Here is a 27,988-nt window from a genome sequence, read left to right on the forward strand (position 1 = left end):
AAAGTAGGCGTATGCCAACTGACATCGCACTAATGTGAACCCATCGCATTACCAAAAACCTCATCGTAAAAATACAAACTTCTCGTAGATTTACACATTCTTAACATTGCACACGCTTTTGCTGAAAACGCACAGCAATGAGGGTTTTTTTCAAGTTATATTACACCTTTCAATTCAAACTCAACAAGCCTTCCTCAATTACGAATCCAATTAGTGTAATGAATGATTGTGGTCATGACCAATTAAGTCTTCAAAGAATACCTAAAGAACACTGCACAATTGGCCATTACCATGTTTGTTTATAAATAAGGGGCTAATGTTAAATAGTATATTTTTGTTTGGAGGTGTTTTGGAGGTGTAGTGTGTGAATATATGTGTTTACATGTTTTTCTAAACAATAAGCTCCTAACTGACATAATTTGTTTGTTTGTTTGTAAATAATAAGATTAATAATCGTAAGTTTGATGTGTGTTTTTTGTAAGGTAACCAATTTCTGCTAGGCAATATGCTGTTCCTTTATTGCATTAAAAACACAAAAACCGCTTAACTGTAAATAATTTTTTTTATTTTTGAACATATTTTTTTTTGGAACAAATAAAAAATAGTTTTCTTTTTAAAAAATTGTTGCAGCCGGTCAACATCGGCCAGCATGGCCTGCAAATTTGCCTTTAGGCTAGCAAGGATGCCAGGCAGGCTTGTGGGATCTCCAACTGCACCATCTGAAATGAAGAGCAAAAATAAAAATAAAAAACTTACTCACATTACCTATTACACAAGCAAGCCACAAAGCACACTTTAATGGCAAAGGGACTACATCATGGATGTTTGAATCTAAAAACAGTAGCATACCAACACACAAGCATGCTCAGCAATGTTTGTTATTGTTAAATAAACATTTTTAAAAGTGTACCACACCATGATGTACATTTACTAAGATGGGAGTTCTATTTAAGATGGGACGTTGTCCATAGCAACCAATCAGATTCCACATATCTTCTATAAGGTGCTAAATAAATGAGAAGTTGAATCTGATTGGTTGCTATGGGCAACATCCCATCTTGAATAAAACTCCCATCTTAGTAAATGTAACCCCATGCTGGGCATCATTCACACCTGGAGTGAAGCAGACTTGTCTTTTTTGGTGTTTGCCCTGCATCATCACACTGCATATCAACATCTTCAGAAGGACAACATTTCCTAGCATGCCCACACTCCCTGAAAGCCTGCCTTACAACATAAGGTGAAACAGGTTTTTTTTTTTAATTAAAATAATCATTTTTTGAGTGTAACTTTCACAACACAAATCATTGTGTCCTTAGCCTGGCTAACAAAGTGAAGCATGCGAGTTGAATGTGCAAATATTAGGAATACCCAGGCACAAGTGTAAAAGACCAACAACATACTAAACTCCACTCAGGTCTAACTGTTTCACTGACAACCTAGCACATATAAACCATGTTGTCCTGGCAACCCTGTCGACCTAATGAGTGTCGACCTAGAGTGGACACCCTAAACATTGCAGACATAGACACTGTACATCTAATGATACTCACACAAATGTAAATGCAACATCCATACCATGATGAAGAACACAAACATTTTTCCTTGGGCCAAGATTGGCCACAGTACAACACTGAATGTATTGGAATTTGAAGTTTAAGTAGGTAACAAATACATTTTAAATGTGTAAAAACTTACTCTCATCTGCCACATGCGCACTACCCTGAAGATCCGCAGGGGCTTCTGCTGCCCATTCACTGGGTGGGGAAGGAGGCTGGATGGGGGAAGGAGGCTGGATGGGGGAAGGAGGATGGATTGGGGAAGGAGGATGGATTGGGGAAGGAGTAAGGATTGGGGAAGGAGGATGAATTGGGGAAGGAGGATGGAATGGGGAGCTGTTTACAGAGGGTGGGTCTGATTGAGAGGGGAGGGGGGCAGAGAGGGTGTTTGGGCCACAGAGGGGGAGGGGGCCAGAGAGGGGGAATGGGAAAGAGAGGGGGAGGTGGGCGGAGTGTTGGTTTGGCCTACAGAGGGGGAGGGGGACAGAGAGGGGTATTGGTAAAGAGAGGGGGAGGGGGGCAGAGAAGGTGATTGGGAAGGAGAGGGGGATTGGGCGACAGAAGGGGAGGGGGGCTGAGAAGGGGATTGGGAAGGAGAGGGGGATTGGGCGACAGAAGGGGAGGGGGGCTGAGAAGGGGATTGGGAAGGAGAGGGGGATTGGGCGACAGAAGGGGAGGGAGGCTGAGAAGGGGATTGGGAAGGAGAGGGGGATTGGGCGACAGAAGGGGAGGGGGGCTGATAAGGGGATTGGGAAGGAGAGGTGGATTGGGCGACAGAAGGGGAGGGGGGCTGAGAAGGGGATTGGGAAGGAGAGGGGGATTGGGCGACAGAAGGGGAGGGGGGCTGAGAAGGGGATTGGGAAGGAGAGGGGGATTGGGCAACAGAAGGGGAGGGGGGCTAAGAAGGGGATTGGTCCGGGCTTCCAGCAGCAGCTTGCCGTTGTGCTCGCCCTAGAATGACATATGTAATATTTAGGTTGTGGCTTTAAAAATTATAACAACAGCATTTTTCTATTACACTGTTCTGTCCCATGTTAAAGACACAGGGGTAAAATTACTAAGTTTTTTTTTTTAAACTGGTGATGTTGCCCATAGCAACCAATCAGATTCTACGTAACATTTATTAAGCTGCTTCTAGAAGATAATAGATTGAATCTGATTGGTTGCTATAGGCAACATCACCAGTTCTAAAAAGCTCCCACCTTAGTAAATTTACCCCGCAGAGCAAGTTATTGGGTTCAGTTGACAGCCAGTGTAGCAACTCAGTACAACAACATTCACTTTTTCAGAAGCACTTTGCTACACAGTGAGTACTGCTTGCCCTAACCACACACACTGTGTCATGTTTGTTCTACAATAGTTCATTGTCAGTGTGCTAATTTTCACACTATATAACTTAGTGAAAATATGCAAGTTTTGCATTAAAAGTTTCTGCTAATAATCTCTGTTATTTAATGTAATATGAAACTTACTGCGCCTACGTCTAGTGCGGATTTGTTGGCGGAGTTACGCCAACAGGTCCGGTGTGCGACGGCGGAGGTCGCTCCAGCGCCTTTCCAGCTGAATTATTGAGCGTGTGGTCCGGGTGCGGAGTATGCGGCGGACCTCCGCGTAGGCCTCGCGCTTTATTCTATTGGGGATAAAGGGCCCTTAAAGGGCCTTAAAGGGCCCACGGTCCATTACCGCAACCAACACGCGCAGCTCACGGTGGGTAAATGCAGCTGTGCGCATGGTGCCAATGGCGTTTTCCATATATAGGCTTATATTTATAGTGTGTGGTGGCATGTGATTGGTTGTAAATTTATGGTGTCATCTAATAAACTTTATTGATGTGTGCATTGCTGTGAAGGACAGTGGGTACAGTTCGCAATAGCGGAAATTCGCAGCCGCGGAAGAACAAGAAAAACAATACATACACTCACAATTACACTCACACACACTCACATACACACACACACACACACACACAAACACTCACTCAAAATCACTGACTCACAATCACACACACACACACACACACTCACATACACATACACAAACACACACTCACAATCACACTCACACACACACACTCACCTACACACACACTTATAGAAAATTAATTGTTACAATCTGTGTACTCACCACATTTGTCAATAACAATCAGCTGCACAAAGTCACAAAGTTTTCGACATTTAGGATCATATGTTGTGTCATTTGTAATGTAAACAGATGCATGGCATATAGACATTTGTGGAACAAGGGAACAATCAGAATATTTAGACAAACATTGCATATTATAAATTTAAACAGGTATGCCTTGCACAACACTTAACTGGGCATATAATTAAAAATTTAAAAATAGGACCTGGGGTTACTAGGGGCAACATTACATAATATTAGATATGGACACATATTCCCAACAACTTTTAAATTAATTTTATTAAGTAACATTAAGTGTAGCCTGCATTATGTGGTTCATGTTATTTGGTATGTACAAAGGAATATGTCTTTGTCGATAAGATTTAGCTGATGTAGTTTATAAGTTGGTTTATTCACACTTGATTGCATTTACTACTATTAAATAAATAATTACAACATGCATTTAACATCAATGTTTATTTTGCAAATAAAAATAAAAACAAGATTATTTGGGAGCATGTCAGATGTGTAGGTGCTAACAATAAAAATGTTATGTGTCCAGACAATTGCTGTTTGTAGTATTTTGGCTGGGCAGTGTTTGCTAAGTAATTGGACAACATGTGAATTCATTGGCATAATAATTGCTAATTAGGGCAGACACACTAGTAACAGTACTTCGCAAGTGCAGAGTAACTGCAGACTTACTCCTCGGCTGCGACAGGATAGCGAACATTTGTTGTGTACATTTACCATCGTATACGCATTTCTGCTCAAAACACGCCTACTGCTGGTTGCATACTCCCACACTAGCCGCCCACTTTCACGCCCATTTCGTTAGATAGCGAAGCCGTGCCTCTGTTACGCCTCCGTCACTCCCTGTTTTCGGTGGTGTAGTACGACCAGATTTTCAGTTCGTAATTTTGCTCAAGCGTCGTATCGCTCCCTTTGCGCAAGCGCAGTCCAGCTGTTGCGCATGTGCAGTTGGCGGATTTTTGCCATTTTGCGATGCGATGAACTGCTGCGATCAACTTGGAATGAGGGCCCTAGTTAGCAGTTGGGCAAAACCATGTGCACTGTAGGGGAGGCAGATATAACATGTGCAGAGAGAGTTAGATTTGGGTGTGGTGAGTTCAATCTGCAATCTAATTTGCAGTGTAAAAATAAAGCAGCCAGTATTTACCCTGCACAGAAACAAAATAACCCACCCAAATCTAACTCTCTCTACAAATGTTGTATCTGCCCCCCCCCCCCCGCAGTGCACATGGTTTTGCCCAACTGCTAAAAAAATTTCCTGCTGCGATCAATTTGGAATTACCCCCATAGTGCAAATGACTTTTATTTAAAACAGGTAAAATCCCTTTAACAGAGGACTCACATTAAAACATAGGATCACTGTGACATAGACTCCACATTAAATGAATGAAACTCATACTGAGGTTCTCACCCGTGTGGACTGGTTACCACATGATGTATACAAAGTAAATGCTCCAATCTTTCCCTGTCGGTAAGAGCTGTGCTGCACTGGGAACCGGGACCTCACACCGCGCCAGCGGCTTACGGGACAATGCCGCGGCTCATCGAGACACCAACACAGGCAGAAGGCACAGACCGGTGGTCAGCTTGGAGATGGGTATGTCTAGCAGGTCATGCCTCTACTAGTTTCGCATGTAGCTTCATCAGGAGGCTGGTCTTCTGGACGTAATGCCTGTCATTTATAGTACTGGTTTCACACAGATGCAGCGTGATGAATCATGACATATGGAGCAATTACTCCACTAAAACACACTTCTTCAATTAGCAGATTTCATACTCAGAGCATTACATCTACAACAATACAATACTAGCAGCAATGTCACACCAATGTTAAAACAAAATGTTAAAAAGAAACAAGCAGTAGCTGAGAAATTCAAACAGAACTAGTGATGTGCACCGGAAATTTTTCGGATTTTGTGTTTCGGTTTTGGATTCGGTTCCGCGGCCGTGTTTTGGATTCGGACGCGTTTTAGCAAAACTTCCCTGAAAATTTTTTGTCGGATTCGGGTGTGTTTTGGATTCGGGTGTTTTTTTACAAAAACCCTCAAAAACAGCTTAAATCATAGAATTTGGGGGTCATTTTGATCCCATAGTATTATTAACCTCAATAACCATAATTTCCACTCATTTCCAGTCTATTCTGAACACCTCACACCTCACAATATTATTTTTAGTCCTAAAATTTGCACCGAGGTCGCTGGATGACTAAGCTAAGCGACCCAAGTGGCCGACACAAACACCTGGCCCATCTAGGAGTGGCACTGCAGTGTCAGACAGGATGGCACTTCAAAAAAATAGTCCCCAAACAGCACATGATGCAAAGAAAAAAAGAGGCGCAATGAGGTAGCTGTGTGACTAAGCTAAGCGACACAAGTGGCCGACACAAACACCTGGCCCATCTAGGAGTGGCACTGCAGTGTCAGACAGGATGGCACTTCAAAAAAATAGTCCCCAAACAGCACATGATGCAAAGAAAAAAAGAGGCGCAATGAGGTAGCTGTGTGACTAAGCTAAGCGACACAAGTGGCCGACTCAAACACCTGGCCCATCTAGGAGTGGCACTGCAGTGTCAGACAGGATGGCACTTCAAAAAAATAGTCCCCAAAACAACACATGATGCAAAGAAAAAAAAGAGGCGCAATGAGGTAGCTGTGTGACTAAGCTAAGCGACCCAAGTGGCCGGCACAAACACCTGGCCCATCTAGGAGTGGCACTGCAGTGTCAGACAGGATGGCACTTCAAAAAAATAGTCCCCAAACAGCACATGATGCAAAGAAAAAAAGAGGCGCAATGAGGTAGCTGTGTGACTAAGCTAAGCGACCCAAGTAGCAGACACAAACACCTGGCCCATCTAGGAGTGGCACTGCAGTGTCAGACAGGATGGCACTTCCAAAAATAGTCCCCAAACAGCACATGATGAAAAGAAAAATGAAAGAAAAAAGAGGTGCAAGATGGAATTGTCCTTGGGCCCTCCCACCCACCCTTATGTTGTATAAACAGGACATGCACACTTTAACGAACCCATCATTTCAGCGACAGGGTCTGCCACACGACTGTGACTGAAATGACTGGTTGGTTTGGGCCCCCACAAAAAAAAGAAGCAATCAATCTCTCCTTGCACAAACTGGCTCTACAGAGGCAAGATGTCCACCTCCTCCTCTTCCTCCGATTCCTCACCCCTTTCACTGTGTACATCCCCCTCCTCACAGATTATTAATTCGTCCCCACTGGATTCCACCATCTCAGGTCCCTTTGTACTTTCAGGAGGCAATTGCTGGTGAATGTCTTCACGGAGGAATTTATTATAATTAATTTTGATGAACATCATCTTCTCCGCATTTTCTGGAAGTAACCTCGTACACCGATTGCTGACAAGGTGAGCGGCTGCACTAAACACTCTTTCGGAATACACACTGGAGGGGGGGCAACTTAGGTAAAATAAAGCCAGTTTGTGCAAGGGCCTCCAAATTGCCTCTTTTTACTGCCAGTATACGTACGGACTGTCTGACGTGCCTACTTGGATGCGGTCACTCATATAATCCTCCACCATTCTTTCAATGGTGACAGAATCATATGCAGTGACAGTAGACGACATGTCAGTAATCGTTGGCAGGTCCTTCAGTCCGGACCAGATGTCAGCACTCGCTCCAGACTGCCCTGCATCACCGCCAGCGGGTGGGCTCGGAATTCTTAGCCTTTTCCTTGCACCCCCAGTTGCGGGAGAATGTGAAGGAGGAGCTGTTGACGGGTCACGTTCCGCTTGACTTGACAATTTTGTCACCAGCAGGTCTTTGAACCTCTGCAGACTTGTGTCTGCCGGAAAGAGAGATACAACGTAGGTTTTAAATCTAGGATCAAGCACGGTGGCCAAAATGTAGTGCTCTGATTTCAACAGATTGACCACCCATGAATCCTGGTTAAGCGAATTAAGGGCTCCATCCACAAATCCCACATGCCTAGCGGAATCGCTCTATTTAAGCTCATCCTTCAATGTCTCCAGCTTCTTCTGCAAAAGCCTGATGAGGGGAATGACCTGACTCAGGCTGGCAGTGTCTGAACTGACTTCACGTGTGGCAAGTTCAAAGGGTTGCAGAACCTTGCACAACGTTTAAATCATTCTCCACTGCGCTTGAGTCAGGTGCATTCCCCCTCCTTTGCCTATATCGTAGGCAGATGTATAGGCTTGAATGGCCTTTTGCTGCTCCTCCATCCTCTGAAGCATATAGAGGGTTGAATTCCACCTCGTTACCACCTCTTGCTTCAGATGATGGCAAGGCAGGTTCAGGACTGTTTGCTGGTGCTCCAGTCTGCGGCACGCGGTGGCTGAATGCAGAAAGTGGACCGCAATTCTTCGGGCCACCGACAGCATCTCTTGCACGCCCCTGTCGTTTTTTAAATAATTCTGCACCACCAAATTCAATGTATGTGCAAAACATGGGACGTGCTGGAATTTGCCCAGATGTAATGCATGCACAATATTGGTGGCGTTGTCCGATGTCACAAATCCCCAGTCCAATTGGGGTAAGCCATTCTGCAATGATGTTCCTCAGTTTCCGTAAGAGGTTGTCAGCTGTGTGCCTCTTATGGAAAGCGGTGATACAAAGTGTAGCCTGCCTAGGAACGAGTTGGCGTTTGCGAGATGCTGCTATTGGTGCCGCTGCTGCTGTTCTTGCTGCGGGAGGCAATACATCTACCCAGTGGGCTGTCACAGTCATATAGTCCTGAGTCTGCCCTGCTCCACTTGTCCACATGTCCGTGGTTAAGTGGACATTGGGTACAACTGCATTTTTTAGGACAGTGGTGACTCTTTTTCTGACGTCTGTGTACATTTTCGGTATCGCCTGCCTAGAGAAATGGAACCTAGATGGTATTTGGTACCGGGGACAAAGTACCTTAATCAAGTCTCTAGGTCCCTGTGAATTAACGGTGGATACCAGAAACACGTTTCTCACCACCCAGGCTGCCAAGGCCTGAGTTACCCGCTTTGCAGCAGGATGACTGCTGTGATATTTCATCTTCCTCGCAAAGGACTGTTGGATAGTCAACTGCTTACTGGAAGTAGTACAAGTGGTCTTCTGACTTCCCCTCTGGGATGACGATCGACTCCCAGCAGCAACAACAGCAGCACCAGCAGCAGTAGGCGTTACACTCAAGGATGCATCGGAGGAATCCCAGGCAGGAGAGGACTCGTCAGACTTGACAGTGACATGGCCTGCAGGACTATTGGCTTTCCTGTCTAAGGAGTAAATTGACACTGAGGGAGTTGGTGGTGTGGTTTGCAGGAGCTTGGTTACAAGAGGAAGGGATTTAGTGGTCAGTGGACTGCATCCGCTGTCATCCAAAGTTTTTGAACTTGTCACTGACTTCTGATGAATGCGGTCCAGGTGACGTATAAGGGAGGATGTTCCTAGGTGGTTAACGTCCTTACCCCTTCTTATTACAGCTTGACAAAGGCAACTCACGGTTTGACACCAGTAGTCCTCATTTCTGTTGAAATAATTCCACACCGAAGAGGTGATTTTTTGTGTGTATTTTGACCAGGCATGTCAATGGCCATATTCGTACCACGTACAACAGGTGACTCCCCGGGTGCCTGACTTAAACAAACTACCTCACCATCAGAATCCTCCTTGTCAATTTCCTCCCCAGCGCCAGCAACACCCATATCCTCATCCTGGTGTACTTCAACAGTGACATCTTCAATTTGACTATCAGGAACTGAACTGCGGGTGCTCCTTCCAGCACTTGCAGGGGGCGTGCAAATGGTGGAAGGCGCAACCTCTTCGCGTCCAGTGTTGGGAAGGTCAGGCATCGCAACCGACACAATTGGACTCTCCTTGGGGATTTGTGATATAGAAGAACGCACAGTTCTTTGCTGTGCTTTTGCCATCATAACTCTTTTAAGTTTTCTAGCAGGAGGATGAGTGCTTCCATCCTCATGTGAAGCTGAACCACTAGCCATGAACATAGGCCAGGCCCTCAGCCGTTCCTTGCCACTCCGTGTCATAAATGGCAAATTGGCAAGTTTACGCTTCTCCTCAGACGATTTTGATTTAGATTTTTGGGTCATTTTACTGAGCTTTATTTTTAAGGATTTTACATGCTCTCTACTATGACATTGGGCATCGGCCTTGGCAGACGACGTTGATGGCATTTCATCGTCTCGGCCATGACTAGTGGCAGCAGCTTCAGCACAAGGTGGAAGTGGATCTTGATCTTTCCCTATTTTACCCTCCACATTTATGTTCTCCATTTTTTAATGTGTGGAATTATATGCCAGTAATATATCAATAGCAATGGCCTACTACTATATATACTGCGCACAACTGAAATGCACCACAGGTATGGATGGATAGTATACTTGACGACACAGAGGTAGGTAGAGCAGTGGCCTACTGTACCGTACTGCTATATATTATATATACTGGTGGTCAGCAAACTGTGCAAAACTGAAATGCACCACAGGTATGGATGGATAGTATACTTGACGACACAGAGGTAGGTTGAGCAGTGGCCTCCTGTACCGTACTGCTATATATTATATATACTGGTGGTCAGCAAACTGTGCAAAACTGAAATGCACCACAGGTATGGATGGATAGTATACTTGACGACACAGAGGTAGGTAGAGCAGTGGCCTACTGTACCGTACTGCTATATATTATATATACTGGTGGTCAGCAAACTGTGCAAAACTGAAATGCACCACAGGTATGGATGGATAGTATCATGTATAGGGGATATACCGCACAGGAAAATGATAAAGTATAAAGTGGATAATGTAATTACCAAAATAGAGTGATATGCAAAGAAAACCACTGTTTTCTAGTTAATCTTAGATTTGGTGGTGCGCCCTGAGTCAGTAATGAAACATGCAAAGGGGAAGGAGAAAAGAAGACTCTTTTGTGGGACTCTGGCTACAGAGCTCTTTCGAAAGGATACAGCTACCAACAGTATTCTGTACCAGACTAGCTCACATTTTCCGCCAACTATTGAGAACATCCCCAAAGGGGAATTCCTCCGTCTCAGGCGGAACTGTACAGAGGACAATGTCTTTAAACAGAAGAGTATAGAACTCATGACAAGACTACAGGCTCGGGGATATAGTAAACGCTCCCTGAAAAGAGCCCAACACTCGGTCTTAAAAACCAATAGGGAATCCCTTATTTTTCAAGACAATTCTCAAGAGGCAAGAACATATGCTAAGAATCGGTTTGTAGGCACTTTCTGTCCAGAATGGCGCCTACTGAAAAAGGCCATTCAGAAACACCTACCTGTCTTACATCTAGATCCGGAGCTATCCCCTCTACTGGATTCCACTCTACAAATTAGTTGGAGGAGATCCAACAACATTAAAGTTATGCTAGTTCGGAGCCATTTTCTACGCGACTCTACTAAATCAAGAAACCCTACGGGATCTTTTCCCTGTGGACAATGTAAAGCTTGCCCACAGATTCAAATAACTGATAATGTCAAGGATAGACTCGGACGTGATATTTCCATACGACATTTCTTCAATTGTGACACACAAGGAATAGTCTATTGCCTAACTTGCAGCTGTAACCAACGATATGTAGGCATGACAACCAGAAAATTCAAAACCAGAATTCTGGAACATATGGGTTCCATCAGAAATGCAGCATCAGATCTTCTGAAGGGCAAAAAACTAACATCGGTAGCCAGACACTACCATGCTCTACATCAAGGTTCACCCTGTGAGATGCGCGCCTTTGGACTCGATAGAGTCCATTTAGGCATACGTGGGGGTGATCTCAGCAAAGAACTCATCAAAAAAGAAAGCGAGTGGACCTTTAGGTTAGGAGGCCTCAAACCTTCAGGTCTAAATGAGTACATCAATTATAGCGTGTTCCTTTAACTCATTTATTCTGTACTAACCATACCAGTACATCTTTTACTCTGTGATGTACAGATACCTTTATTCAATACTCCACATCTTCAATATAGGGCACTCACTTATTCGTTTATTTATTTATTTATTCATCCACTTTCTATATCATATTGATTTATTCATCTACCCTTTTACATCCCATGTATCATTTTGAATTTTATTTTATACCTTATATACACCGTATTCATCATATACAATCCCCTCATTACCATTACTCTCACTCTCCTACCTAGTTCAGTTTTTCATAGGATTATGTTTGTCACCTACTATATCTATCACCCTTATATTACTATAATTACCATTTTTACTCGCTTATTCAGTTCTCCCAGATATTTTACAGGGGAGCTTTTTACATTGTTATCCCTCTTTTACATCACTAGCCCCCATCTACCCCATATTCCATTCAGTCTCACCTCACATCTCGTCTACCTAGTTCAGTTTTTCAGAGGATCATGTTTGTCACATACTATATCTATCACCCTTATATTACTATAATTACCATTTTACTCGCTTATTCAGTTCTCCCAGATCTTTTACAGGGGAGCTTTTTACATTGTTATCCCTCTTTTACATCACTACCCCCCATCTACCCCATATTCCATTCAGTCTCACCTCACATCTCTTCTACACACTTTTTTTCCCTCATCCCTCCCCTTTTCCCATACTCACCTTTTCATATCATCCAGCTCTCCTATACTCCACACAGCTTGTTATTTTGGTATCTTCTTCTTCTTTTTCTCACTCACCATTCTCCATTGGCTCCACATCCCTTCCAGTCCCACTTTACACACATTCTACACACTACACATCCCTATTATCCTTTTTCCCCACCTACACTCATCTTTTCATCTAAATCCTCCATTTCTCATCTTTTTTCTTTTTCACCTTTCACTCATTTTTCATTCATTCACCACACAATATTCCCCTTCATCCCTGTCACACATTCACCTTTTCATCTTTCATCCAGAAAGATTCCTCCTAGTATCTTTATCCTATTTATCTTGTCATTTTCTTCTCTTTTCTTTTTATCATCCTTTTTTCCCCCCTATTTTTCCCATTAACCATCCCCCATTGGCTCCAGACTCCATCAAGTCCCATTCACCCTGTTATCCCCCCCTTTTCCGCTACATTCACCTTTATTATCTTTATTGATTTCATCCCTCTTCCCCCCATACATTCGTCTTCCACCCAGTTATTTACTTATTTATTTCGCACACTTCTGGTCTTAAAATGATAATAATATAAAAAAATCAAAATCCTTACCAGTTATTATTCTATCTTAAAAAGAATTTATTACAACATGTAAATAGTTATTGACACCTCAGATCAATAACTCAATTAAAGTTCTCATTCGATATGAATTATTGCCAGACCGCCCCCCCCATTCCCCCCCCCCTTCGATAGTAATTTCACTTTACTGCAATTTATCCATCTCCATCTGTGTATCCCCTCTCTCTCCCTTTAGTTATTTTGCTTGCCCTTTATTTTAATTAATTAAACTAAACCATACCTCCTTATTAACATATTCCAATTTCCTTAACGTGCGGCACGTTTCTTTTCTTTTCTTTTTACTCTGGATATATGCCAATACCTGTTTAGGTACATACTCAAACCAATATAGATCTATATACATGGTAATATACATGTATGTGTCTTTTTCATATTGCATATGCAGGTCCAGCATACCGTCATCTAATTATTTCAGTAATCTTTAAACCCATTTTTTTAAAAAGACACTAATTTGCTTGTTTGTTTTGTTTTGTTCTCTCATATGCTCGTTTTTGTGAATGGGCCCCGGATTGAAAGATAATAAGAATGGAGTACCACTAATTTGAAAAGTGACTACAGCCTCGCAACAATCATAATACGGGATGACACACCCCCTCATTGATTGGACAATTGCCAGCCTTCTCCAGAATAAAGCCCGTACGAGCGTGCGATGTAACAGGAAGTGACCAAGCCCGGTGAACGGGCGAAACGCGTCTTCCACACATCCACTGCCCGGGGACACAGCCGTCTTCAGCCTGCCTCAGCTTTGTTCAGCCACGTCCCATCCAGCACCAGCGTCTACCCGACAATTCCTGTCCGCTATGCGCTCTCACAACGGGATACCTGACAACGCATCTTAGAGACCTCCCACACAGACTTAGACAGCCGTGCATCACTCAGCACAGCGGCCACACGGTATTCCACATTACAGCGTCGGACCTCTCCACGGACGTCCTCCGTCTGCACCGCATCTCATCCTAACCCAGCGTTTCTCAGCGACGGACCCGCTCCACGGACGTCTCCTGTCTGCACCGAATCCCTATTCGATCCAGAAGCACGGCGCAGGACCACCTTATTTTGGACTCGGGTAATATCTTCATATATTACCCCATTATCATTTATCATGAACTGCACAACAGAACTAATATTGCTGTAAAACACTTTGATTTACATCAGTGGCGGTTCTTGCCACGGGCAAGCGGTACTTTTGCCCGGGGTGCCGCCTTCCGGAGGGCGCCGGCACCATCCGGAGGGCGCCGCACCAGGGCAAGATCCGCCACTGTGCCCCCCGCAGTGCCCTGCTGTGCTCCCCCGCTTTGAAGGGAACCAGACGCGTAGCGTCTAGTTTCCCTCCATTGAGAGGACCTTAGTTGTGCGGTGCGCGATGATGTCATTGCGCACCGCACAGCATAGTGGCACAGACACTAGGGGTCATAATTGACCTCTAGTGTCTATGCTGTTCTATGGGAGAGACGTAATAACGTCTCTCCCATAGATCGAAGAGAGAAGAGCGGCGCCGCCGGCGGAGGGGGTCTGCAGCGGTCTGGATCAGGAACGGGGATGATAAGTATACTTTTTTTTTTATTTAATTTTTTCTTTCAGCGTCGTGACCACGCCCCCATTTGAAGCCACGCCCCTATATTTTGCCTGGGGCGCCACAAGGCTAAGAACCGGCCCTGATTTACATCTGGTCCATCACGACCATTAGCCTCTCTCCCCCCCCCCTTTTTTCAAAGGATCTCCTTATAATCTTTGTACTGTTAAACATCATATGGTACGGGTTGATTATAACCAAAGTTCCTTTATCTCTCAAACCAATGCTTTTTTTGATAGCTTGTCCATTTAATTTTATTAACTATCCAGAGACTTCTCTCTTTTTGCAATCTTTACAGAGAGCATATTTAGCTACAATTTGTCTTTCTCATTAGTTACATTGCATTATTCTTTATAGTACTGGATTACAAATTAGCTACTTTCTAACCATCTTCTCCATTTGTTGGAAGATATAGGACATTTACTTTTGTTCAAATATAAAGCATATATTTTGACAACCATTTCAGGTTTAATTACCAGCAATAAATTTCTCACTCTTTTATTAATTTTCTAGTGTTCAGCCTGAACCTACTATAGGTTGCTAATTAGAGCCATTTGGCTCAAATTTATTCTCTTTATATCTCTCCTGTTTTTTTCCCACATTTACCTATTTTCAGGACTCTCACCATTGATTCAGGGATATCCGTCCCTGTCTAACGTTGGCAGCAGATCCCCTATTTTTCTTCTCCCATCCATCATCTATTCTATTCTATTTTGTTCGTGAACTCTCATCAGTGATTCCAGAGCCCACCAACATTGGATATGGGCCCTCATTCCGAGTTGATCGCTCGCAAGGCGATTTTAGCAGAGTTACACACGCTAAGCCGCCGCCTACTGGGAGTGAATCTTAGCTTCTTAAAATTGCGACCGATGTATTCGCAATATTGCGATTACTAACTACTTAGCAGTTTCAGAGTAGCTTCAGACTTACTCTGCCTGTGCGATCAGTTCAGTGCTTGTCGTTCCTGTTTTGACGTCACAAACACACCCAGCGTTCGCCCAGACACTCCCCCGTTTCCCCGGCCACTCCTGCGTTTTTTCCGGAAACGGTAGCGTTTTTTCCCGCACGCCCATAAAACGGCCTGTTTCCGCCCAGTAACACCCATTTCCTGTCAATCACATTACGATCGCCGGAGCGATGAAAAAGCCGTGAGTAAAAATACTATCTCCATTGTAAAATTACTTGGCGCAGTCGCAGTGCGAATATTGCGCATGCGTACTAAGCGGAATTTCACTGCGATGCGATGAAAAATACCGAGCGATCAACTCGGAATGAGGGCCATTCTTTCTACTTTCATACCACACTGGCAACGTCCGAATCCTCCCGATCTTGGAAGCTAAGCAGTGTTGGGCTGAGTTAGTACTCAAGTGGGAGACCATTGAGGAATACTCAGTTCAGTAGAAGATTTGGACTACCATGCTCAGCGTCTAACACTGACAGCAGATTCATCTCATCTATTCAGTCTTTTCTATCCTCTTTCCTAAATACAAGTGGCAAGAAATCTTAGTCATTATTTTCATTGAGGAGCTTTAGCCTATCGACTTGCATTAGTTTAGGATCATATATTTTCAGGCAGTCAGCTGTGGCAAATCTGTGTTTGAAACCCGGACAGTTTTGGAACGTTTATCAAGCATTTATGCCAATATTATTTGTTCCTGTTCCTTTTTTCTCTTTTTTTCTTTTTTGTTTGTATATCCTACTACTATTTATTTTATTGATATTGTTAATAAAAATTATATTTTTATAATAATCATTGTTTCATCTGAGACCTCAAGAATAACAAGAGTGCGCCCACAAAAGAGTCTTCTTTTCTCCTTCCCCTTTGCATGGATGCATAGTATACTTGACGACACAGAGGTAGGTAGAGCAGTGGCCTACTGTACCGTACTGCTTTATATTATATATACGGGTGGTCAGCAAACTGTGCAAAACTGAAATGCACCACAGGTATGGATGGATAGTATACTTGATGACACAGAGGTAGGTAGAGCAGTGGCCTACTGTACCGTACTGCTATATTTTATATCAGGGGAGGATCCAGAAGAAAATGATAGGGGGGCACCATGGAAGGGACAAGTGTATTTGCGTGCGGCTTCGGTGCATGCGCTTCCAGAAATGGGGTCTGTCCCCACTACAAGGGGCAGCGTGTGAGGGGCAGCATGTGAGGTGCAGGGGGCAGCGTGTGAGGGGCAGGGTGAAGGGGGCAGTGTGTGAGAGGCAGGGTGCAGGGGGAAGCGTGTGAGGGGCAGGGGGCAGTGTGAGAGGGTCAGGGTGCAGGGGGCAGCGTGTGAGGGGCAAGGTGTGAGGGGCAAGGGCAGCATGTTAGGTGCAGGGGACAGCGTGTGAGGGACAGTGTATAGGGGGCAGTGTGTGAGAGGCAGGGTGCAGGGGGCAGCTTGTGAGGGGCAGGGGGCAGCGTGTGAGGGGCAGGGGGCAGCGTGTGAGGTGCAGGGAGCAGCGTGTGAGGGGCAGGGTGCAGGAGGCAGTGTGTGAGGGGCAGGGGCCAGGAGGCAGCGTGTGAGGGGCAGGGTGTGGGGGCAGTGTGTGAGAGGCACATACCACCATATACTACATATAGACCATATCACCCCCCCTTAGTGCCCGTCGCCGCAGCAGCAGCCGCACACACGTTAAAGGTAGCTGGCACAGGCTGGCAGCCGCGATACAGCAAACAGCATACTCACTGTGACAGGCTGATATACACAGTGAGTCACTGTCTCCGTCCTGCTGCTGCTGCCTCTGCGCCTCTGCCTGCTTCGATCGGCGCCTCTGCCTCCTCTTTGTGTGGCCGCTGGGGAGCCTGGGCTGGCTGGAAGTGAAATCCAGTCCACGCGGTCCAGGGTCCACCACTACGCGCTGCCTGACTCCTTAGCCTGTCCCGCAGCCCGCTCCGTCTCCCGGCCTCCGTGCGCTGCTGCCTGCTGGTCACATGCAGTGCAGCAGGAGAGGAGGAGGGAGGGAGGGCTGCACTCACTGTGGGTGTGAGCCGGCTCTGGTCCCAGCGGCAGCTGTCAAATCAGCATACGCTGACAGCCTGCTGGGGCCGGGCCGGCACAAATGAAAAAAAAAAATCCTCTGCCCTGAGACTTAATTGGCCACAAATGACAGGGGGGGCACGGACCCGAGTGCCCCCCCCCCCTGGATCCGCCACTGTATTATATATACTGGTGGTCAGCAAACTGTGCAAAACTGAAATGCACCACAGGTATGGATGGATAGTATACTTGATGACACAGAGGTAGGTAGAGCAGTGGCCTACTGTACCGTACTGCTATATATTATATATACTGGTGGTCAGCAAACTGTACAAAACTGAAATGCACCACAGGTATGGATGGATAGTATACTTGACGACACAGAGGTAGGTAGAGCAGTGGCCTACTGTACCGTACTGCTATATATTATATATACTGGTGGTCAGCAAACTGTGCAAAACTGAAATGCACCACAGGTATGGATGGATAGTATACTTGATGACACAGAGGTAGGTAGAGCAGTGGCCTACTGTACCATACTGCTATATATTATATATACTGGTGGTCAGCAAACTGTGCAAAACTGAAATGCACCACAGGTATGGATGGATAGTATACTTGACGACACAGAGGTAGGTAGAGCAGTGGCCTACTGTACCGTACTGCTATATATTATATATACTGGTGGTCAGCAAACTGTGCAAAACTGAAATGCACCACAGGTATGGATGGATAGTATACTTGATGACACAGAGGTAGGTAGAGCAGTGGTCTACTGTACCGTACTGCTATATATTATATATACTGGTGGTCAGCAAACTGTGCAAAACTGAAATCCACCACAGGTATGGATGGATAGTATACTTGACGACACAGAGGTAGGTAGAGCAGTGGCCTTCTGTACCGTACTGCTATATATTATATACTGGTGGTCAGCAAACTGTGCAAAAGTGAAATGCACCACAGGTATTGATGGATAGTATACTTGACGACACAGAAATAGGTAGGAGCAGTGGCCTTCTGTACCGTACTGCTATATATTATATATACTGGTGGTCAGCAAACTGTGCAAAACTGAAATGCACCACAGGTATGGATGGATAGTATACTTGACGACACAGAGTTAGGTAGAGCAGTGGACTACTGTACCGTACTGCTATATATATATAGTTATACTGGTGGTCATCAAAATTCTGCACTGTCCTCCTACTATATACTACAATGCAGCACAGATATGGAGCGTTTTTTCAGGCATAGAACGTATAATACTGGTGGTCACTGGTCAGCAAAACTCTGCACTGTCCTCCTACTATATAATACTGCTGGTCCCCAGTCCCCACAATAAAGCAATTAGCACACTGAGCACAGATATTTGCAGCACACTGAGCACAGATATGGAGCGTTTTTCAGGCAGAGAACGTAGATATTTGCACTTGCAGCACACTGAGCACAGATATTTTCAGCCCACTGAACATAGAAACTGAGAGGACGCCAGCCACGTCCTCTCACGATCATCTCCAATGCACGAGTGAAAAATGGCGGCGACGCGTGGCTCCTTATATAGAATACGAATCTTGCGAGAATCCGACCGCGGGATGATGACGTTCGGGCACGCTTGGGTTAACCGAGCAAGGCGGGAGGATCCGAGTTGCTCGGACCCGTGCAAAAAAAGGTGAAGTTCGGGCGGGTTCGGATCCCGAGGATCCGAACCCGCTCATCACTAAACAGAAAAATACAAAAAATGCTTGAATACCTCCAAAGCATCTATATGTAATCAGCATTTAAAGGGTACATAACCCTGTCATAATCTTACTTTGCTAGATATTCACTAAGAGACATTTTATATAAAACAAAAGAGATAGCAGTATTATATCTTTAGATGGAATAAAGCACGATCCAGTCACCTATAAAAAGAATAATTTCAAGTGATACATACAATTGAGAGGATTTTACCTCTCTCTCTCTAATTTACCTCTCTCTGTCATTTATAGTGCTGATTTTACACAGATGCAGCTTAATAAATCATGACACATGGAGCAATTACTACACTAGAACATACTTCTTCTATTAGTAGATTTCATTATCAGAGCATTCCATTTATAGAAGTTCAATACTAGCAGCAATGTTACACAAATGTTAGAACAAGATATTAAAAAGAAACAAACGGTAGTTGAGAACTTAGAGCAGAAAAATACATTAAAGATGCTTGAAAACCTCCAAAGCATCTATATGTGATCAATATTGAAAGGGTATTTAACCCTATCAAAATCTTACTTTGTTAAATCTTTACTAAAAGACACATTTTGCCTGAAACACAGGGACAGCGATATTACATTTTAGATGGAATAAGACCCGGTCGTATCACCTGTACTGGGATCATTTAAAGTGATAAACCCAATTGAGATGACTTTACCTTTCTCTCATAAACGGGGTAATTACATAATTTTCATTGAGACCTCTTGGAATTAATGTGTCTAAAGAAAGGATCCAGAAGGTCTCACGTTTTAGAAGTACCTGTTCCCTGTCACCCTAATATATATATATATATATATATATATATATATATATATATATATATATATTCCTTAGGTGGGTTCGCACACTCACTTCTCATAAACACAGCTGTCAAGGGTACAAATTAATAATGTATTAGCAATAATCTATCAAACTAAGGGGCCCTACACATTTGACGATGCGCCGCCGAGGTGCCCGACGGCCGAAACAGCCGACGAGCGACCCGGCGGCGGGGGGGGGCAGTGACGGGGGGAGTGAAGTTTCTTCACTCTCCCCGTCACACGGCTGCATTGAAGTGCAGGCAAATATGGACGAGATCGTCCATATTGGCCTGCATGCACAGCCGACGGGAGACCAGCGATGAACGAGCGCGGGGCCGCGCATCGTTCATCGCTGGAGCCTCCACACTGAAAGATATGAACGAGTTCTCGTTCATTTATGAACGAGATCGTTCATATCTTTCAGAAAATTGGCATGTGTGTAGGGCCTATTACTTGCAAGTACACTACATTCAATAAAAAACAACACAGAAATGTACTAAGAATCGTGTGCAGAGTATCATTGCTCTAAAGTAGTGGTAGTTAACAAACGGCAAAGAAAAAACCCTAAACCATGTGTAAAATAGCAGCAGCAGACATGTGTGCCCCCTGCACAAGTGCACGTGTCCCCAGCACATGCCTATTCTCAGTGCCCAATCTGTACCTCCCTCCTGGGGTCCCGACTGGCACTCTGTGCCCGTTTAAAGCCCTGATCAATCATTTGTTTTGTTGAGTCATTTACCAAGATCTCACTAACCATATAAATAGTGGGACAGATGTATTAACCTGGAGAAGGGATAAAGAAGTGATAAAGCAGTGATAAGTGCAAGGTGAAAACGCACCAGCCAGTCATTACAGGTTTGAAAATAACAGTTAGGAGCTGACTGGCTGGTGCATTATCACCTTATATGTATCACTTCTTTATTACTTCTTTATCCCTTCTCCAGGCTTAATATATCTGCCCCAGTGTTTCATACCTGCAGGCAGTGCCAGATTAAGGTCCACATGGGCCTGGAGCTGAAATTTATGAAGGGCCTATTTTATGCCGCTGCAGGGGATGTGAAAAACGCTGTGGGGGTATGACTTGTAATTTGGGGTGTGTGGTTGATGTTGTGAGGTTCTGCACAAGGGGTGTGGCCTGAGCCATGGGATGTGACTAGCGCCTACCTTGAAAAATCTGAATCTCCCTCACATCTTCCCTTATATAGATAGTGTAATGTGAAAATCTATAAATGGACAAAGGTTAACATGACTGTAATATGAAAAATAGCGCTTAGTGATGACTTAAATGTGAAACCTCTCAATGAAAGAGGCTACGGGTTATTTAGTGATGTCATAAATGAGAAAATTCTATATAAAAAAAAACCCCAAAACGTTACCTTTTTAATAAAAGCTATACTAAGAAGATATACCTATCAGGAATTATGGAAAGATGGTGTGGGGTTGGAGAAAGGGTGTCGCCTGGACAGGGCAGAACAAGGGGAAGACATACTGGCTACATCTGTACATGTATGTGTCTGAATGTGTGAAGATTGAGACACTCATTGTAACTAGTGATGTGCACCGGAAATTTTTCGGGTTTTGTGTTTTGGTTTTGGATTCGGACGTGTTTTGGCAAAACCTCCCTGAAAATTTTTTGTCGGATTCGGGTGTGTTTTGGATTCGGGTGTTTTTTTACAAAAAAAACTCAAAAACAGCTTAAATCATAGAATTTGGGGGTCATTTTGATCCCATAGTATTATTAACCTCAATAACCATAATTTCCACTCATTTCCAGTCTATTCTGAACACCTCACAATATTATTTTCAGTAATAAAATTTGCACTGAGGTTGCTGGATGGCTACCCAAGTGGCCGACACAAACACCTGGCCCATCTAGGAGTGGCACTGCAGTGTCAGACAGGATGGCAGATTTAAAAAATAGTCCCCAAACATCACATGATGCATAGAAAAAAAGAGGTGGAATGAGGTAGCTGTGTGACTAAGCTAAGCGACACAAGTGGCCGACACAAACACCTGCCCATCTAGGAGTGGCACTGCAGTTTTCTAGCGAGAGGATGAGTGCTTCCATCCTCATGTGAATCTGAACCACTAGCCATGAACATAGGCCAGGGCCTCAGCCGTTCCTTGCCACTCCGTGTCATAAATGGCATATTGGCAAGTTTACGCTTCTCATCAGACGCTTTTAATTTTGATTTTTTGGTAATTTTAACGAACTTTTGTAGTATACTTGACGACACAGAGGTAGAGCAGTGGACTACTGTACCGTACTGCTATATATATACTGGTGGTCAGCAAAATTATGCACTGTCCTCCTACTATATATACTGCGCACAACTAAAATGCAGCACAGGTATGGATGGATAGTATACTTGACGACACAGAGGTAGAGCAGTGGACTACTGTACCGTACTGCTATACTGGTGGTCAGCAAAATTCTGCACTGTCCTCCTACTTTATACTACAATGCAGCACAGATATGGAGTGTTTTTCAGGCAGAGAACGTAGATATTTTCAGCACACTGAGCACAGATATTTGCAAGCACACTGAGGACAGATATTTGCAGCACACTGAACACAGAAACTGAGAGAACGCTGCATGTCCTCTCACTATCATCTCCAATGCACGAGTGAAAATGGCGGCGATGCGCGGCTCCTTATATAGAATACGAATCTCGCTAGAATCTTACAGCGGGATGATGACGTTCGGGCGCGCTCGGGTTAACCGAGCAAGGCGGGAAGATCCGAGGGTGCCTCGGAACCGTGTAAAATGGGTGAAGTTCGGGGGGGTTCGGATCCCGAGGAACCGAACCCGCTCATCACTAATTGTAACACACATTGACCCCCACCGGAATAAAATAAAACAAACACATTCGCACCTACAGAGAAAAAAAAAACTTACAGGAAATAACACTGTCCCCACTACAGGGAAAAAACAAACATATTGCTGCACATAGGAGAAAAATAAAACATGTTGGTCCCTACAGGAAAAAATAAACAAAAAACATATTGTCCTAAATACCCTACAGGTAAAATAAAACACATTGAACCCCAAAGGGGGGTAAACAATAGGGAAAACACATTGGCCCCACACGCCTCCCTGGCGGCCTGCGCTCTATCACACTCACACAATCCCTCCCCTGGTGGCCTGCTCTCTATCATATGCACACACTCCCTCCCAGGCGGCCTGCGCTCTATCACACTCACACACTTCCTGCCCCTGCGGCCTGCGCTCTATCACACTCACACACTCCCTCCTCTGGCGGCCTGCACTCTTTCACACTCACACACTCCCTCCTCCAGCGAACTGCGCTCTTTCACACTCACACACTGCCTATCCCGGTGGCTTGCGCTCTATCACACTCACACACTCCCTCCCAGACGGCCAGCGCTCTATCACACTCACACACTTCCTGTCCCCCACTGCCTGCGCTCTATCACACTCACACACGTCCTCCCAGGTGGCCTGCGCTCTATCACACTGACACACTCCCTCTCAGTCGGCCTGCGCTCTATCACACTCACACACTCCCTCCAAGTCGGCCTGTGCTCTATCACAGTCACACACTCCCTCCTCTGGCGGCCTGCACTATTTCACACTCACACACTTCCTTCCCCTGCGGCCTGCGCTCTGTCACACTCACACACTCCCTCCCCCCGCGGCCTGTGGTCTATCACACCCACACACTCCCTCCTTCGGCGGCCTGCACTCTTTCATGCTCACACACTCCCTCCCCCGGTGGCCTGCGCTTTTTCACGCTTACACACTCCCTCCCCCCGGCGGCTTGCGCTCTATCACACTCACACACTCCCTGCCCCCGCGGTCTGCGCTCTATCACACTCACACACTTCCTGCCCCCACGGCCTGCGCTCTATCACACTCACACATTTCCTGCCTGCGCTTATCACACACACACACTTCCTGCCCCCACGGCCTGCGCTCTATCACACTCACACACTTCCTGCCCCTGCGGCCTGCGCTCTATCACACTCACACACTTCCTCACCCTTGCGCTATATTAAACTCTACTCCCTGCAGAAGCTCACAATCAAGACACACACAGACACACATATAGAAGGTAACATGGAAGTCACATACACATAAAGAAGTTCACACACAAACACACTGTTCCCTCCACTCACTCTTACCTTAAACGTCACTACAGCAGAGTACAGTCTCACAGGCTAGGCCGACCCTGGATGTGCAGCATTTTCTCCTCTCCCTCTCATAGCATGGATGTGAGCAGCAGCCTGAGTGCCATGTAGCTCCGCCCCTTGAGTCCCATGTAGCCCCGCCCCCTGAGTTCCGTGTGTGTGTAGCCCTGACCCCGACTGAGTTCCTGTGTACATTGCGGCCCTGCCAGAGAGAGCGGCTCCTGGAAGCGCGGGTGTGACAAAATCCCCTGGCTGCAGCAGCAGCAAAGCAGATCCTATGGGCCTATTTTGATGGGGGGCCTGGAGCTTCAGCTCCACCCGCCCCATTGTTAATCCGGCCCTGCCTGCAGGTCGGATACAGTGCAGGTTACAGTGCAAGTAAGATACAGTGTGGGTTGAATACAGTGCAGGTGGGATACAGTGTGGGTCGGATACAGTGCGGGTCAGATACAGTGCTGGCAGTGTCTTCTATACAGGTGTGCCAATGGTGTCGGCAGTGCTGGGTTGTCAGTGGTGTTCTCTGTGCGGGTGCGCCAATGTTATCAGCAGTGCAAGGGGGGTGTCGGTGGTGTCCTCAGTGTGGTGGTGGAGGTGGGGGGTAGCGGCATCTGATATCTTTAATGCTGTTCCCATTAAACTCATGACATACGGCTCTCTCACTCAATTAGCGGTCAGCTTATTGCATTCAAGGGCACTGGTGCCCGAGGCAAAACCTCAAGATCCGACAATCCAGCAGCGGGATCACAAGGTTTTCCCTCGATTTTGGGATTGGGGGCAGACAGGCAAATCCAGGCTGTGGCTCCAGGCTGCTGCGACCTGAAACATGGCAGGTAGCCGTCTGCCTTAGCAGCTAGGTTGCGTAGGCAGAGGGCTAACCTAAACATGCAAGTGATGCTTTCACATGTGCGTGGGTGAGGGGGCTGGATCCGGCATGCGGGGCGGACTTGCCCTTTTCTGGGCATCCCCCCACATGTAATGGATTGTAGATGTGCGAATTTTCGCACATCTACAATCCATGCTGAATCAGGCCCTTAGACTTCACGGGGCCCTGAGAAAAGACACCCCCTTTTTCAAACAATCCATAACACTATGGGGCCAATTCAGTAAGGTTAGCAAATTCTGCTAATCAGCAGAATTTGCTAACCTTTAGCAAGCATGCTGGGGGCCGCCCAGCGCTGGGCAAGGCCGCCCAGCATGCTGACTGGCGCCTCCCCTCTTCAACAAGCAGAAATTGCTAACAGCACGCAATTTCTGCTTGTTAGCAGAAACTAAGAATGTCTCCTGCTGGCTCAGCTTAGCTGCGGCCGCAGGAGTCCTGGCGCCATTTTTCCTGTCGCTGCGGATGCGTGTGACGTCACGCAGATGCCGCAACAGCACCCCCGACATGCCACCGTTCGCGCATACCAGCCCACCATTTCAGCTGGCACGCCCCCGCAATGCTTTGTTTCCTCACAGAAAATGGAGTGTTGCTCCCCCGCGACCGCCTCTGCCTGATTGACAGGCAGAGGTAATCGCATTTTCTGCGGCCCCCTCCAGAAAATGCGGACGCCTGCGCAGTAGGGCCCGCTGCGCATGCGCACACACCACCTCAGCAAAAATTCTGTACGAATCGCTACTTGCGATTCTTATTGAATTTGCCCCTATATTTCTGTTCCTGTTTTATACACTGGCATATCACATAGACCTTTGCTGACATTTTCAGCATGCATTGTTTATAAGGGCGAGTCACATGGCAGAGACAGACACAGCTTAGTGGCTTGCATACTTGTGTGTAAAGTCTCACAGTCTGGTTTAGCCACCAAATAGTTTAGCAAAGAGGCTATAATGAATGGCACTTTTCTCTATACATCCCACATATACATTTTCCATAGGAATGTGGGGGCAGTCTGTATTCTGTATATTTAATGCTTTATCTACAATGCCGGTAACAGAAATGGGAGACATATAGTTTACTGTATTTGCAGAATTACGTTTTTTTGATCCTAAAATGATTTGCCCAGCATAACTATCTCTCTATGTTGGTGAGTCCACTGCAAGGATGTGATTAATGGTCCACTGCAAGCAACTCCCTCCCCCAATAGTGGAAGGTGAAGATTGGTGTAATACAGTTCATACTAACAGTGGCTCCGCTGTGAGATGCTGCTGTGCTGATTGTTGACATTAGCATGTGATTGTCTCTAGCGCCACTAGCATGGTACATGGGTGGTCATTCTGAGTTGTTCGCTAGCTGCATTCGTTCGCTGTGCAGTGATGAGGCAAAAAAATGTCACTTCTGCGCATGCGTATGTGGCGCAATGTGCATGTGCGGTGTACTATTAATGAATGAAGTAGTTTTACACAGGGTCTAGCGATGCTTTTCAGTCACATAGGCAGTCGCAGAGTGATTGACAGGAAGAAGGCGTTTCTGGGTGTCAACTGACCGTTTTCAGGGAGTGTTCGGAAAAACACAGGCGTGCCAGGAAAAACGCAGGCGTGGCTGGGCGAACGCAGGGCATGTTTGTGACGTCAAATCAGGAACTGAATGGTCTGAAGTGATCGCAAGCGCTGAGTAGGTTTGAAGCTACTCCGAAACTGCACAAAAATATTTTGTAGTCACTCTGCGATCCCTTCGTTCGCACTTCTGCTAAGCTAAGATACCCTCCCAGTGGGCGGTGGCATAGCATTTGCACGGCTGCTAAAAACTGCTAGCGAGCAATCAACTCGGAATGACCAACATGGTGCAGTCATTATAGATCTGCTACTGAATCTTTCTTTACAAACTACCAGAATTGTGACTCATCCTATGATTTATTTTCTTCCTTTCTTCAGCCATAAGATTTGGGCAAGTCTTAAGGGCCCTACATACTGCGCGACGCGCCGCCGAGCTGCCCGACGGTGGATACGGCTGACGGGCGACCCGGCGGCAGGGGGAGTGAAGTTTCTTCACTCCCCCCGTCACCCGGCTCCATAACAGTGCAGGCAAATATGGGCGAGAATGGTTGCTATCGGCTGTGGATAGTTTTGGTTATCCGCTTTTCCTGATTGTGCATGTAGGGGGCAACGATTTAGTGTGTAGGTCTGGCCTAGATATGCGCTTTGAAATTTGGCGCCATCTTTTGCAGTTGATAACCAACTCACCTGCTCAGGGTGTTGGACCGAGGAGCGGAAGACATGATTGTAGGTAGCCGGGGTGGTGCTGTCCCCGCACATGGTGGAGTACGGTGCCCGGCTGCTGCAGGTCTGGTGTTCGGCGGGGTCAGCGGGCTGGCGCAGGTTCCTGATCCCCGAGTCACGCAGCTGAGCAGTCCCCCATGAGGCATGCTGCACAGAGAGGGGCTGCTTCTGGAGAGACTGCCGGCCAGGGAGAGTGCTGTGCCTCAGCCCCCCGTGCCTGCAGCCATGCTTGGACAGGTGTCTTACATCAATGTACAAACAAAACGATTGCAGTGGACTTATCGGGCAGCAGCAGTATGTACTAAGCGATCAACAGAAAGCCAGCACTGGATCCAGGCCACACAGACGTGATCTCCCAGGGAGGACTCTGCTGATCCTGGACGGGTTTCCCAATGAGCCCGACCTGAGAACTAAAAATGTTTGCACAAAGTTCTGTTTGATTACTGCCAAAAAGTGATTCCTGGGCTGGTTGTTCATTTAACCATCTCCTATATATGTGGCCAGATCTGTGACTTTGACTCCACCCAGCGTTAGCCACACAGTCACAGAGTGACAGATCTGGGCAATTATACAGGAGACTACACAGTATTTAAGGGAATTTCAAGGCATTCAGAAATATTGCAAAGTGTAGAGCAGAGGCAATCTGTGGTTTTTTTAAAAGAAAATTG

At 45.8% G+C, this 27,988-nt stretch overlaps 1 long non-coding RNA gene and 1 pseudogene across 2 annotated transcripts; one reads left to right on the forward strand and one right to left on the reverse strand.

Moving 5' to 3' along the window:
* Positions 1-553: 553 nt before the first annotated feature.
* On the reverse strand, positions 554-27,690 carry LOC134956883 (uncharacterized). 2 transcript variants are annotated; one of them, XR_010186258.1, is made up of 3 exons: positions 27,285-27,690; positions 1,699-2,510; positions 554-719 (listed from the first exon to the last, which is right to left on the reverse strand). It is a non-coding gene; the product is annotated as an uncharacterized LOC134956883 (long non-coding RNA). The 2 variants fall into 2 exon arrangements; XR_010186259.1 differs by lacking the exon at positions 27,285-27,690 and adding an exon at positions 5,125-5,784.
* LOC134958947 (5S ribosomal RNA) lies at positions 15,771-15,889 on the forward strand (annotated as a pseudogene).
* Positions 27,691-27,988: the final 298 nt, after the last annotated feature.

This window comes from Pseudophryne corroboree, chromosome 9 (genome assembly GCF_028390025.1).
Source record: "Pseudophryne corroboree isolate aPseCor3 chromosome 9, aPseCor3.hap2, whole genome shotgun sequence".
NCBI classification, from domain to species: Eukaryota; Metazoa; Chordata; class Amphibia; order Anura; family Myobatrachidae; genus Pseudophryne; species Pseudophryne corroboree.